This window comes from Lissotriton helveticus, chromosome 5_1 (assembly GCF_964261635.1).
Source record: "Lissotriton helveticus chromosome 5_1, aLisHel1.1, whole genome shotgun sequence".
Lineage (NCBI taxonomy): Eukaryota > Metazoa > Chordata > Amphibia > Caudata > Salamandridae > Lissotriton > Lissotriton helveticus.
In genome coordinates, this window is record NC_136065.1 from 1,406,877,165 (window position 1) to 1,406,891,327 (window position 14,163).

General features: G+C 47.7%; 1 protein-coding gene across 1 annotated transcript in view; it reads left to right on the plus strand.

Moving 5' to 3' along the window:
• Positions 1–14,163, plus strand: part of BCAS2 (BCAS2 pre-mRNA processing factor) — an 87,768-nt gene that overhangs the window by 45,800 nt on the left and 27,805 nt on the right. The gene's annotated exons all lie outside the window — the stretch shown is intronic.

Sequence of the window (14,163 nt, forward strand, 5' to 3'; positions counted from 1 at the left end):
ACAAGGACTTCCAGCCGGGATCAGTAGGACAACCAAAGAAGAGGACCTCTGATTTATCTGAGTTGCACTTCAATTGATTTAGTTGGAACCATGCAAAGACGGCATCCAGGCAACTTTTGATCCGCTCTCCATTGAAGTCCGTGTTCTTTCCACAGGTGAAGAGGAGCTGTGTGTCATCGGCATAAGAGACAGTCTGGGCACCGCAAGACTCAGCCAGTGCCGCCAGAGGGGACATATAGATATTAAAGAGAGTGGGGCTCAGAATAGAACCCTGGGGAACTCCCACCTCCAAAGGCGGCACAGCGGCTGAGTACAGAGGGGCCCAGACTGTCTTGGCGGCCTGAAAGAAAGGACTCGAACAATCTGAACACCGTCCCCTATACCCCGATCTCCGAGAGTCTTGCAAGGAGACGGTTGTGGGGGACGGTGTCAAACGCCGCCGATAGATCTAACATTACCAGCAGTGCTTTACCCCACTCGTCCAGGACCTCTTTGATGGCCTCAGATACCTCCAGCAAAGCCGTTTCCGTGCTCCTATTAGCTCTAAATCCAGACTGGGTGTGATGGAGGACACCCTGTGTCTCAACGAAGTCCGACAGAGCTGCCTGCATGTGTTTTTCCACGATCTTCGCCAGGACCGGGAGCAAAGAGATAGGCCGATAGTTGGCATGAAGGCTCGGGTCAAGCGTCGGCTTTTTCAAGAGAGGAAGAACCATCGCCTGTTTCCAAGCCAGCGGAACCACCCCCAACTCAAGTGAGCAATTTAAAATAGGATTGATGATGGGGTTGATGGCGGGTGCAATTTTGGCTAAAACTTTAGCAGGGCAAGGGTCCAGCGGGGAGCCTGATTTCATTTTGGAAAGAAGTTCCAACGAGGTTTTGGGGCCAAGAGGCGGAAACTTAGACAGTGTGGGTCTCTCCGCAACAGAAGGAGAACAGCGGGGACCGACATTGGCGACAGCCCCTAAAACAGCCGGCGAAAAGGTCGTCTGAATGCTACGGATCTTATTGGCAAAAAAATCGGCCAATTCCGAGACCCATGGATCAGAGAACGAGCACTTGGTAGTAGTGGAGGCAGGTGATGTGAATTCCTTCACAATCATAAAAATTTCTTTACTGGTGTTGGAAGCCTCATCAATCTTCCTGGCAAAGTAGTTTTTTTTTTGCCAGGTAGATTTCTTTGTGATAGTTCTTAACACCCTGCCTATAAGCTGCCTTTAGTGGCTCTTCGTACTTCAATCGCCAAGCTCTTTCGACCTTCTTACAGGGCCCCCGGCTAACGTTAAGTGCCGGCGTAAACCACGGTGCTGAGGCACGAGACGAATTCTTATGCACCGATTGGGGAGGTGTTCTATCCTCCAGGCAGTGCGTAAGCCATATCTGAAAAAGCTCTAGATCATCCTCTAGATTGCCAGAGAGCCCGCACGGGTGTGTCGTTAGGTACTGCGCCACCATATCAACCGACACCCGATGAAGAGCACGCGGGGGCTGGGATTGACGGCCAGGGCCCCTAACAGTGGACCTGGATTTAACCAAAATGTCAAAATTCACCAGCATATGGTCGGACCACAGCACCGGTTTAGGTACGGCTGCTACAATCGGGACAGTTGAGAATATTTGATCCAGAGTGTGGCCTTTGTTGTGAGTGGGGGTCGCAAGGTACGGCAGAAGGCCCAAAGGCTTAGTGGTCTCAAATAGCTTCATGGTATCAACTGCATCTGCCTGATCCATATGGATGTTGAAGTCGCCTAACAATAGGCAATGTTTGAACTTCACACTCAGAGAGGATATCACAGCATGCTGCTCCTCATGAAAGGACCCGATAGGACCAGGGGGTCTGTTAAGAATGGGGTTCGTGGTTGGAAGTGGTATGCACCCAGGCCAGGATGGAGCCACCACTAGTCAGGTTAAGCTAGATACACAGTAAAAGATAGCCAATGCTCACCCTTTGGTAGTTTGACACAAAGTAGTCCGGCTTATCTAAAAAAGGCAATGTATAAAGTATTTGACACACACACTTACACACACACACACACACACACACCTACACACACATACACACACATACACACTTACACGCACACACTAACACACACACACACACACAACACACACTGACACACACACACACACCCCCACACACACCTCCCCCCATACACACACAATGAATATACCAGAAAAAAAGACTCCACACAGGTTTAGAAGAATAGGTAATGTTTATCTGAGCAAAATGACAAAACTCCACACAGTGGATGTCGTCATATGAATGTTTAAAGATTAAATGCAAAAACAGTGCTTGAAAGTCACTAGTGGTCAAAATGTTACTTGAGAATATGAGGGGCTGGTGCAAATCCAAAGTTCAGGCATAACGTGATGGAGGGCAGGCCGGCTACAGGACCCACCCAGAGCCCGCTGAGAAAGTAGCTTTGAGGGAGCAAAGCGTTGATGCTAAGAGCATGATGACTCCATCTTTTCCACGCAGTCTAGTCGGTGTGTTATTGTCGAGATTCGCTGAGGTGAAGGCATAGCCTCATCGTCAAGCCGCACTGAGTATTGTTGTCGGGCTGTGCAAGCTGTAGAACTGCTGTCATCGAACAGCCTTTCCGTCGCCGCTGAAGGGCGATGCATTTGTTCTAACTGGCGCAGTGGTGATAATGCGTGGGTTTTGTAGAAAACAGATGCAGAACCCACTTCTGGGGCCCAGAACCTGGAGAGGGCTCCTCAGGCAAGGCTAGGACTCACAGAAGGCAGAGTCCAGCAGAATTGCAGGAAGTCTCCTATATCGCTGAGGCTTCAGAAAACCAGAAGCAAACCAGCAAGCCCTTGGATATCACTTGTGAGTAAGGCAGAGTCCAGCTCTCCTTCAGCAGAGTCAGAGAGCAGCAAGGCATCAAAACAGAAAAGCAGGCCAGTTGCACTCTTTAAGCAGCACAGCACGCCTTCTGACTGAGGTTTAGTTCAAGATCCAGAAGTGTCTGAATTTAGGGGATCTGAAACCCAGTACTTATTCCCAATAGTGCGTTTGATGTAGGGGGTGGCTTCAAAGTAGCTCACTGAAGTACACAAGGATCCCTTTCAACTCAGTCTTGTCTGCCAGGCTAGCTTTGGGAGTGGTAATCAGAGCTTTGTGTGTGAAGAGGACACTACGTATTGAAGTGTAATTGTCAGCCCCTCCGTACTTCTTGCCAAGGAGTGAGTCCTCAGAATGCACTCGAGGGCTCAGAAAGCAGATGAGCCACTCCTTCTGCATTTGTGGCTGACTGGAAGGAATGCACAAAGTGTAGCTGTCACCCAACTCGGACGTGTATTGGAGACATGCTGTAAGGCACATAGAGTAGGGTACCTTTTTAGCATTCAGTTTAATGTAGGATGATATAGACAGAACAGGTTTAATGTTTCACACATAGAGACTCCCCTCTAGACCCATTGACACTTCTGTGTTTTGTACATAGAGTAGTATATACAGAGAAATGTCCACTTACTAGGGTTCCTTGCTCACTTTGCCACTGGATACAAGCTAGCCTGGCTGATGAAGGGTGTTACCCAGAAACCGGTCCCAGGATGCTTGTGTCCGGTTCAGGGAAGACCTGGCTTAGCAGTTCAGGCTGGACTGTTCCCATGAGGCACAGGGTCAAGACTGATTTGCATATAGCTGGGTATGAACTGAGGTGGCGAAGTGAGCTAAAGAATGGATGGATTCAACCCAGATCTGTGACTGGGGGTGAGTGTCTGAAAAGTTTCAGCGCTCCGACCATCATCTCCTTGTGTTTGCTCACTTACTAAAAGTGGCATTTCAAGATCAGTAATTTTAAATCCTACTTCATTAGTAAGGAGGATTTGTCATTACGATTCCAAACAAATGAAACATGAAAAAGCTACTCCTCTCTGATGAGGAATTTGATCTTAAACGTGTTAAGGAATTCTCAATGCTAGCCTATGAGAGGTGTAGACATCACAGTAGTGAAAAATGAAATAGGCTGTTTATCACTACCATGCAAAATATAAAGGAACTAGTTCTACCTTTTGCTTACATGGTACCCTGCCCTTAGGGTTACTTAGGGCCTACCTTAGTGGTGCCTTATATGTCATAAAAGGGGAGTTTAAGGCTTGGCAATTAGTTTTAAATGCCAAATTGAAGTGACAGTAAACTGCACATGCATACACTGCCGTGACATGCCTGAGACTGGTTTGAAAGGCTACTTAAGCGAGTGGCACAATTAGTGCTGCAGGCCCACTAGTAGCATTTGAAGTACAGACCCTGGGTATATTTATGATATACCACTTTACAAGGGACTTGCAATTAAATCAAATATGCCAAGCAAGTGTCAACCAATTATACCATGTTTAGAGAAAAGAGAGCACTTGCAGTTTAGCACAGGTCAGCAGTGGTAAAGTGCCCAGAGTCCTAAAGCCAGTAAAAAGAAGTTTAGAAAAAGGGGAGGATGAAGGCAAAAAGTTTGGGGTGACTCTTCAGAGAGGGCATTTTCCAACATGCCATAAAAGAAACTCACAATATTTGAACTTGTTTTCTTTTCCACAAATTGTGTCCTGAGAGAAACTGTATTACCCTCATATGTTGATTTTTTAGGTCTCGCCTGTCGATGCGCATGCGCATCGAGCAAGGCGAGAGTATAGGCACTTATCCGCTCTTTATCCACACTGCAAGGAATCGTGGCGATTCCTTGCAGTGCACGAGAAATTTAAGCTCAATGCGCATGCGCATTGAGCTTAAATGCGCGTGCACATGCCCCCAGCCGCCTACTCTCTCTCTCAGCCTTCCCACAACTCCGCCCCCTCACTACTTGATTGCACGGCCGCTAGGCCGTGCCTCCCCTACTCTCCTCCCCCCTCCTCCTCCTACTCTCCTCCCCTGCCTGCCTGCCTGTCGTGTCGCACCTCTCCCCTCTCCGCCCCCTCCCCTGCCCGCCGTGTTACGGTGAAAGGCTTGTTATGCCCAGGCGCCTCTTTTACTGTTCCACCAGTCTGGACTGGGAGCGGGGATAAAAAGCGGCAGGCCCCGCAGTTCCTTATCTTACGAAAAGCGGGCTGGCAACTTCGATACCCCGCTCTCATTACCCTATCTGTCGCCATTTATTTCAAAGGGCACCATTGCGCATAAACATTGCGGGCATGTCATGAAACCATTACGACACACTTGTGAACTGGCTGGGACGCAGCAGCATTTCCCACCAAGCGTTTATCCAAAACCAGTTCATAGCGTGCATGATCTTGACTGCTGATCTCCGTCTATATGGAAGTCACGCTGTGGTTTTCACGTGATCAATGAGTATTGTGAAATAATCTTCAAACTGTATGTCTAATTCCCACAAGTCTTGATCAGTGAAGTCTACCTCGGGTGATCATTATTCACTGTGGTGTTTGTCACTGAAAGCGCCTCTGCTGTATACTGAACGGTTTAAATCGAGCTTCTCAGCAAGATTTCCTCTCCCTTCCTACATTAATGGAACCAGCATGCTTCACATTGCATCAACGCATCTTGAGGCAGCGTTTAAAAGATGGCATGTTGACTCTGCATCGGCCGCTAGGCCGTGCCTCCCCTACTCTCCTCCCCCCTCCTCCTCCTACTCTCCTCCCCTGCCTGCCTGCCTGTCGTGTCGCACCTCTCCCCTCTCCGCCCCCTCCCCTGCCCGCCGTGTTACGGTGAAAGGCTTGTTATGCCCAGGCGCCTCTTTTACTGTTCCACCAGTCTGGACTGGGAGCGGGGATAAAAAGCGGCAGGCCCCGCAGTTCCTTATCTTACGAAAAGCGGGCTGGCAACTTCGATACCCCGCTCTCATTACCCTATCTGTCGCCATTTATTTCAAAGGGCACCATTGCGCATAAACATTGCGGGCATGTCATGAAACCATTACGACACACTTGTGAACTGGCTGGGACGCAGCAGCATTTCCCACCAAGCGTTTATCCAAAACCAGTTCATAGCGTGCATGATCTTGACTGCTGATCTCCGTCTATATGGAAGTCACGCTGTGGTTTTCACGTGATCAATGAGTATTGTGAAATAATCTTCAAACTGTATGTCTAATTCCCACAAGTCTTGATCAGTGAAGTCTACCTCGGGTGATCATTATTCACTGTGGTGTTTGTCACTGAAAGCGCCTCTGCTGTATACTGAACGGTTTAAATCGAGCTTCTCAGCAAGATTTCCTCTCCCTTCCTACATTAATGGAACCAGCATGCTTCACATTGCATCAACGCATCTTGAGGCAGCGTTTAAAAGATGGCATGTTGACTCTGCATCGGCCGCTAGGCCGTGCCTCCCCTACTCTCCTCCCCCCTCCTCCTCCTACTCTCCTCCCCTGCCTGCCTGCCTGTCGTGTCGCACCTCTCCCCTCTCCGCCCCCTCCCCTGCCCGCCGTGTTACGGTGAAAGGCTTGTTATGCCCAGGCGCCTCTTTTACTGTTCCACCAGTCTGGACTGGGAGCGGGGATAAAAAGCGGCAGGCCCCGCAGTTCCTTATCTTACGAAAAGCGGGCTGGCAACTTCGATACCCCGCTCTCATTACCCTATCTGTCGCCATTTATTTCAAAGGGCACCATTGCGCATAAACATTGCGGGCATGTCATGAAACCATTACGACACACTTGTGAACTGGCTGGGACGCAGCAGCATTTCCCACCAAGCGTTTATCCAAAACCAGTTCATAGCGTGCATGATCTTGACTGCTGATCTCCGTCTATATGGAAGTCACGCTGTGGTTTTCACGTGATCAATGAGTATTGTGAAATAATCTTCAAACTGTATGTCTAATTCCCACAAGTCTTGATCAGTGAAGTCTACCTCGGGTGATCATTATTCACTGTGGTGTTTGTCACTGAAAGCGCCTCTGCTGTATACTGAACGGTTTAAATCGAGCTTCTCATCAAGATTTCCTCTCCCTTCCTACATTACACCACGCCACGCAACGCCACTCATCCACGCAACGCCACTCATCCACGCAACGCCACTCACCCACGCAACGCCACTCACCCACGCAACGCCACTCACCCACGCAACGCCACTCACCCACGCAACGCCACTCACCCACGCAACGCCACTCATCCACGCAACGCCACTCATCCACGCAACGCCACTCATCCACGCAACGCCACTCATCCACGCAACGCCACTCATCCACGCAACGCCACTCATCCACGCAACGCCACTCATCCACGCAACGCCACTCATCCACGCAACGCCACTCATCCACGCAACGCCACTCACCCACGCAACGCCACTCACCCACCGCCACTCACTCAGTGCCACTCATCCACGCAACGCCACTCATCCACGCAACGCCACTCATCCACGCAACGCCACTCATCCACGCAACGCCACTCACCCACGCAACGCCACTCACCCACGCAACGCCACTCACCCACGCAACGCCACTCACCCACGCAACGCCACTCACCCACGCAACGCCACTCACCCACGCAACGCCACTCACCCACGCAACGCCACTCACCCACGCAACGCCACTCACCCACGCAACGCCACTCACCCACGCAACGCCACTCACCCACGCAACGCCAAGTAACCAAAAACATTTCCATGACAAAAAGGAGTCTCTGGCCCTTAATCCACCCACCATATGCAAGCGTTTTCATCAGCATAGCGCCTGATTTGATCTCGCATGACAAGACTGCACGAATGACTGCTGACATCAAATAATTGTTTGCGGGTTTTTGTGATTGCGTGTGTATTTATACATGTATACACACACACACAAAATGTAAACACGTGTAAATACACATTACGTCCATAAGAATAATATATTGCCGTCACAGACATATGATATTCAATATCATATAATGTATTGGAGAACTGCATGCATGCTACTGTACCGGCATGTATGTGTGAACAAACACGTGAAAGTTCAAAGAAAAGTCTACATGCCAAGTTATGTACAATTTACAGCATTTGTATCTACTAGTGATTTTTAGTTAAAGCTTTTACAAATGTTTATTGCTTTTTTGATTTGTAATTCTTTAGCATTGGCTACAAAAAATAAAAATGCAAAAGATTTACAACAAAAAACCCATAAACAATTCTAAATGCACTAACTCTAATGCTGCGAGACCTATTGCATTTCCAATGCTTGTTTTAAGTCTGGGTTTTAACAGAGTAGCTAACAATGTACATAAAGTGGGATTTGGATCCGCCACTTTCCCTGTTGGCTTTCTTTGACCAGCATCTTTCAGCCATTGGTCTGAGACTTTGGCAATCCCATCTTGACTTAGTGCAGTGGTGTGTTAACCTCCTATCTATTACTGTGGCTGTTTGGGTTTATCCCTTCACCTCCACACCAGTGCTTACATTACACTGCCTCCTGGATTACTTTACAACTTTGTCCGCACGCGTCACGTGCTGATGTCCTAACACTGCATGCATTAGCTCATTTAACCTAGACCTATTGCCTATGCTTATTTATCCTTATTTCCTATTTTGCCTTTTTGAGCACTTGTTTTTCTAGCAGTTTTAGCACAAACATTGTTCTGTAAAGTTGATAGCCAATTACTGAATTGTACCATTTATATTTCAACGTGCAAGCAGTTGAACGTGTGTATTATGTACAGGTTTGTTGCACTTTTTCCCTATGCACAGTGGTGGTACCAATGACTTAGCAGATTAAAATGGATGTCGTTTTAGTGGGTTTCAGGAACATTAGAGCTGAATCCCATGCTTGCCACACCTCTAAGCCCTTTTAATATGTTTATCTCTGTTATAGGGTATTCTCTCTTGCCCAGATGTCCTCTAATGATATTATTCACATCGCTACTTAATGCGCCCTGATTGTTAGAGCGCTGATGACCATTTGCTCCTGAGGCTCAGCCGGGAGTTGCTGTGTGTATAACTGTGATTTTTTTTTTTTAAGAACTTGGAAATTGTTGCTCTTTTAAATATTTCACCCCTTTACCTGGTACACGATTGAAGTGTGCAGGCTCCTGTTCTTTAGCCAAAACGAGCGCTGCTAAGGGTGGAAATCGCCGCTTTTCCTAAGCGCTATCCTCCTCGGGAGGAGCAGGACACGCCCACTACGAGGCCACGCCCCCTCTTCATCTCCAGCCTATAAAGATGTGCTTATTCAGGAAGCGCAGCGGACGAGCGCAGCGGGCGCGACGATTGCGCGCCAAAGGCGCGCATAAGGCAAGCTCGTCTGCGCTCGTCCGCGCCTACAGCCATAACCCCTGCATTACAGATACCTAAGCCCAGGCACTATAGTGCGGAAACTCTGTATAAACTTAGACCCCCTGTTACTGCTTGTACGCAACATCCCTACTGCGTTGATCTTCTACCACAAGCCTGTCCTAAATGTAAGTGCTCCCTCAAACCTAAACCTCCCGCCGATTTCACCCATGACTTCCATATGTTCCTACTGAACTGCCGTTCCTTGCCGAAACATGCGGTTGAAATTGCTCTTTTAATAGAGGAGCACATGCCAGATATACTGTTTTTGACAGAAACATGGCTTACCTCGGAGTCCGACCCCGCCCTAACCGTCGCCCTCCCTCCAGGCTTTCAAATTACGCGGCAAGATCGACCGAAAGGCAGGGGAGGAGGTCTAGCCATTATTTACAAGGAACGGTTTCAATGTTGTGTCACCTCCGAAACCATTCCAGACTGTGAGAGCCTCACCTTTGACATCGATCTCTCTCCTAATAGCTGCTTTTCAGGCACTCTCATTTACCGCCCCCTGGCCCCTCCAAGCAGTTTTATGAGTGCCTACCTACGAGCCTGGCAGAGCGGGCTAGCATCTCGTCCAATTTTACTCTGTTAGGTGATTTTAACCTTCATTTTGATTCCGCTGCAGACCATACAGCCACTACCCTGGCTCACGACTTGGCAGCCCTACAACTCACCCAGAATGTGAAGACCCCCACACATGTTAAGGGCCACCTGCTAGACCCGATTTTTAGCAATTGTATTGACCTTGTAACTGGGCCACCAATTCCACTGCCGGGGACAGACCACTCACTGGTTCCCTTTAAGTGGACCTCACTCAAGCCCCCCCCCGACCGGACCCACCACAAGGGTCATGCGACACTGGTCTCGCCCCGCAATTGACGACTGGTCCATCAAACTTGCCAGCAGCCACCCCCGTACAATGAAGACCCTTGCGTAGCCTACCAATCTTACGCTGACTGGATTTCTCAAACTCTGGATGTCATACTACCAAAAAAGAAAGTCACGCTTAAACGCTCCCACAAAACTGCCCCCTGGTATACTGAAGCTCTCAGGGAGAGGAAGCGTCAGTGCAGGAAATCGGAAAGACGCTGGCGCCTGGACTACTCGACTGAGAATAAAACCCTCTACCGAGATTCACTCAGCAAATATAAAGCTGAAGTTAAAACTGCTCAGGCTGCTTACTTCTCGAATAAGATTTTGAGTGCCAAATCAAAGCCTAAAGAAATTTTCCAAATTGTAAAACAATTATCAAAACCCCCACCCGTTTTACCAATCACTAAATCTTCCACCCATTGTAATAACATTGCTGAGTTCTTTCATCAAAAAGTAAATAAAATCTACTCGGCCTTCCCCCCTAGGAACATCACTCTCTCAGCCCAACCCAATGAAACCTCAATCTCTTTCCCATCACAATATTCATCCACATTGACCCATTTCCCCTCTCTTGACCTTGCAACCCTTGACCCATTTCCCCTCTCTTGACCTTGCAACCCTTGAATCCATAGCCCGAAAAGTCAAGTCCGGTTCCCCTGACGATCCAGCCCCTCCAAACATCATTATGGCGGCTTCACAAGTCATCCTGCCGACCATTAGAGATGTCTTAAATGCATCTATCACCACCGGCATTGTCCCGCCCACCTGGAAGCAGGCCATGGTCAGATCTTTATTGAAGAAATCCAACCTGGATCCGACTGACCTTGGTAATTATCGGCCTATCTCCCTGCTCCCATGGGTGAGTAAGCTTCTGGAAAAATGTATAAATCTCCAACTGGTAAATTTTCTAGAAGAACAACAATTATTAGATCCCACCCAGACGGGCTTCAGACCCAAACATGGGACCGAGACCGCCCTCCTTATGGTCACAGAGGAGTCCAGAAAGATCCTGGACCAAGGAGGATCAGTGGCAGTGATCCTCCTTGACCTCAGCGCGGCGTTTGATACGGTCAGCCATGACATCTTGCTGCACCGCATATCTAACGCCGGGATCAGGGACAAAGCCTGGCTGTGGTTCAAATCCTTTTTAGAGGATAGATACTTCCGAGTCTTTGAGGGTGAGTCTACGTCCACCTGTAGACCTTTAAAGTGCGGGGTTCCTCAGGGCTCTTCTTTGAGCCCCGCATTGTTCAACATATACATGAGGCCACTGGCTGAGGTCGTCCGCCCTTTTGGGATTAAGATCATCTCCTATGCGGACGACACGCAGCTGGTGGTCTCACTGGCGCAGGAGGCCAATATACCTGCGTCAGGCGGTCTCAAAGAATGCCTAGATCAGGTCAAGGGCTGGATGTCCTCTTCATTTCTTAAATTGAACGAACGGGGACAAAACGGAGTTGATGCTCCTAGGTTCCCCTGATCCCTACTTTCCCGATACCCTGTGGCCCCCCTGTCTAGGCCTTCCTCCAACCCCATAAAACAACATCAAAAGCCTTGGGGTCTGGTTGGATAGGTCCCTATCATTTAGCATTCAGGCCACAAAACTCTCGGCCGCCTGTTTTGGACTCATGAGAATGTTAAACAAAATCTTCCCTCTCCTTCCCGTGGAGGCAAAGCAGGTGGCTGTACAGGGTTTAATACAATCACGCCTGGACTTCAATAACGTGCTCTACCTTGGTGCCCCAGAATATACTATACGCAGACTCCAGTTAGTGCAGAACTGCGCAGCATGCCTGCTGCTCAAGATCCCACGTAGACAATCGGTGAGGGCCGGGCTGGCCAGCCTTCATTGACTACCAGTGCGTCGGAGGATTCTGTTTAAGGCTATGTGCATCGCACATCAGGCCTTCTGGGACACGGGCCCCAGGATTACCCGGGACCTAATTACTCACTACCTTCCCAAGCAGAAACCTCCGCTCCAGCCAGACTTTCTTGGCCACGACACCAAGAATAAAAAGATCCAGATCTGGCGGCAGGACGTTTGCCTACAACGCATCCATGGCATGGAACAAACTCCCCCTGCACCTGAGAGCCAATTGCAATCTGCCCACATTCCGTAAACAGTTAAAAACTTTTCTTTTTAACTTGCCCCGCTAATTCCAGCTAGCCTCCCTCGTAGGTTCTTGGTTATTCTAGCGCTTGGACGCCTTCGGGCAGCAATTAGCGCTCTATAAATCTACATCCATTCCATTCCATTCCTATTCTGAACATGCTGAGTAGCGCATTTCCACTTCTTTAGCTCCTGCAGAATTGTTATAGTCATTCTCCCAGGGAGTCTTCTTCTTTGGCATGTTTAATTTGCGTTTTTTTCTGGTGTGAATCAAGGTCACTTAACATTGGTAATAGATCAGTATCCATATCGTCAATGTGAGACCTCTCCCAGAGTAAAATTACAATTGGAGCACCACACAGGAATAGGCATATTCTCTTTAACATCTGAGACGTAAAAGGTGTAAAAAAAATAATTAAAATAAATAAGCTAAACCTGCGAGGCTCCCAGTAGGAGCACAGTTAACCATCTACATAGGGTGATTGCAATGATAGATTATGCTAATGTACTGCAAAAGCATATTGGAATAATTTTTTTAGACACTGAAAAAGTGTTTGACCGTGTATCTTGGTCGTTTCTCTGGGACACTATGTGGAAAATGGGGTTTGGACCCCGTTATATAACATCTTTACAAACTATGTATAAAAGACCGCGTGCTAAAATATGTACAATGGGTAAAGAGTCATCCTTTGTATATATAACCAGGGAACACAACAAGGGTGTCCTTGTTCTCCCTTGCTTTTTGCTATCTATATCAACCCGCTGTTACTATTGCTGGAAATGACAAATTAAATTCAGTCAATGTCAGTTTGGCAGTATCAAGTGCGCGTCCTTGCTTGCGCTGATGATATAGCGGTAGTAACATCTGACCCAGAGCAAGCGGTAAGGGAGATCGAGAACCAGACTCAGAAATATGGGGAAGTTGCCGGGTATAAGTTGAAAGTATCTAAAACCCAGATTGTTTGTACCGAGGGACTTTGTCCTGGTGAAACACGTGTTACGCCGGAAGCTAGATACCTGGGGATAAAGATTAGCATGTCACTTCAAGAGGTTATTGCAGTCAATTGGGCAGACAAAGTATCTTCGGCTCGGAGGCAATTGGAAATGGTTGAGTGCCTTCACCTGTCAATGGTAGGAAGGTGCAATGTGCTAAAACTGTGTATACTTCCTAAGGCAATGTATTATTTTAGGACGGTTCTGCTTGAGTTAACACGTTCCCAATTGTTACAGCTACAATCCCTTGCTGATAGGTTTATTTGGGGCCAGAAGAAAGCTTGCAGAGCTTCGAAGTATATAATGTTACCACTAGAACGTGGGGGATGGGGTGTACCGAATATTACATTTTATTATTTAGCTGGTCTCGTACAGAACTTGCAGTATCTGGTGAATGGAGCGGAAGTGCAATTATTCGAAGCCCCCAATATATACCAAATGTTGATGAGGACTCAAGCTTGTGAGGCCTTGCTTAAGTTTTTCGAACCCAGCTATTTTAAGAGAACGCAATTTATAATATTCAGTACAGCATACAAAGCTTGGAAGATAATACGTAAATTAGCACCAACAAGCCGCATAAATTACTACACACCTTTAAACTCTACAGAATTATTCCCCTTTTTTTCTGGGATGCAAAGATGGGTAGTTGGAGGGATAAGGGGATTCGACATTTAGGGGATATCTGTAGTGGTGGAATAATTGCCTCTTATTCAGATTTAGTAGAACAGTATAAGTTGCCTAAAAATGAATTATTTTTTAATTCTTACAAATTCGTGACTACCTAGGTAAACATTGTAGGTACACAGCTATAGTACCTAATGCTTTAATAGAGGCAGTGAAAAAAGAGCTAAGATTGGGGCATTATATGACATATTGGTTGACTCAACGGGACGATATAGAGACAACCGATGTGAAGTGAGTGAACGATTTGGGGCCACAGGTATATATGTGCAACAATCAATTGACACAGCAGCCAAAGTTATGTTGACAGCAAACTT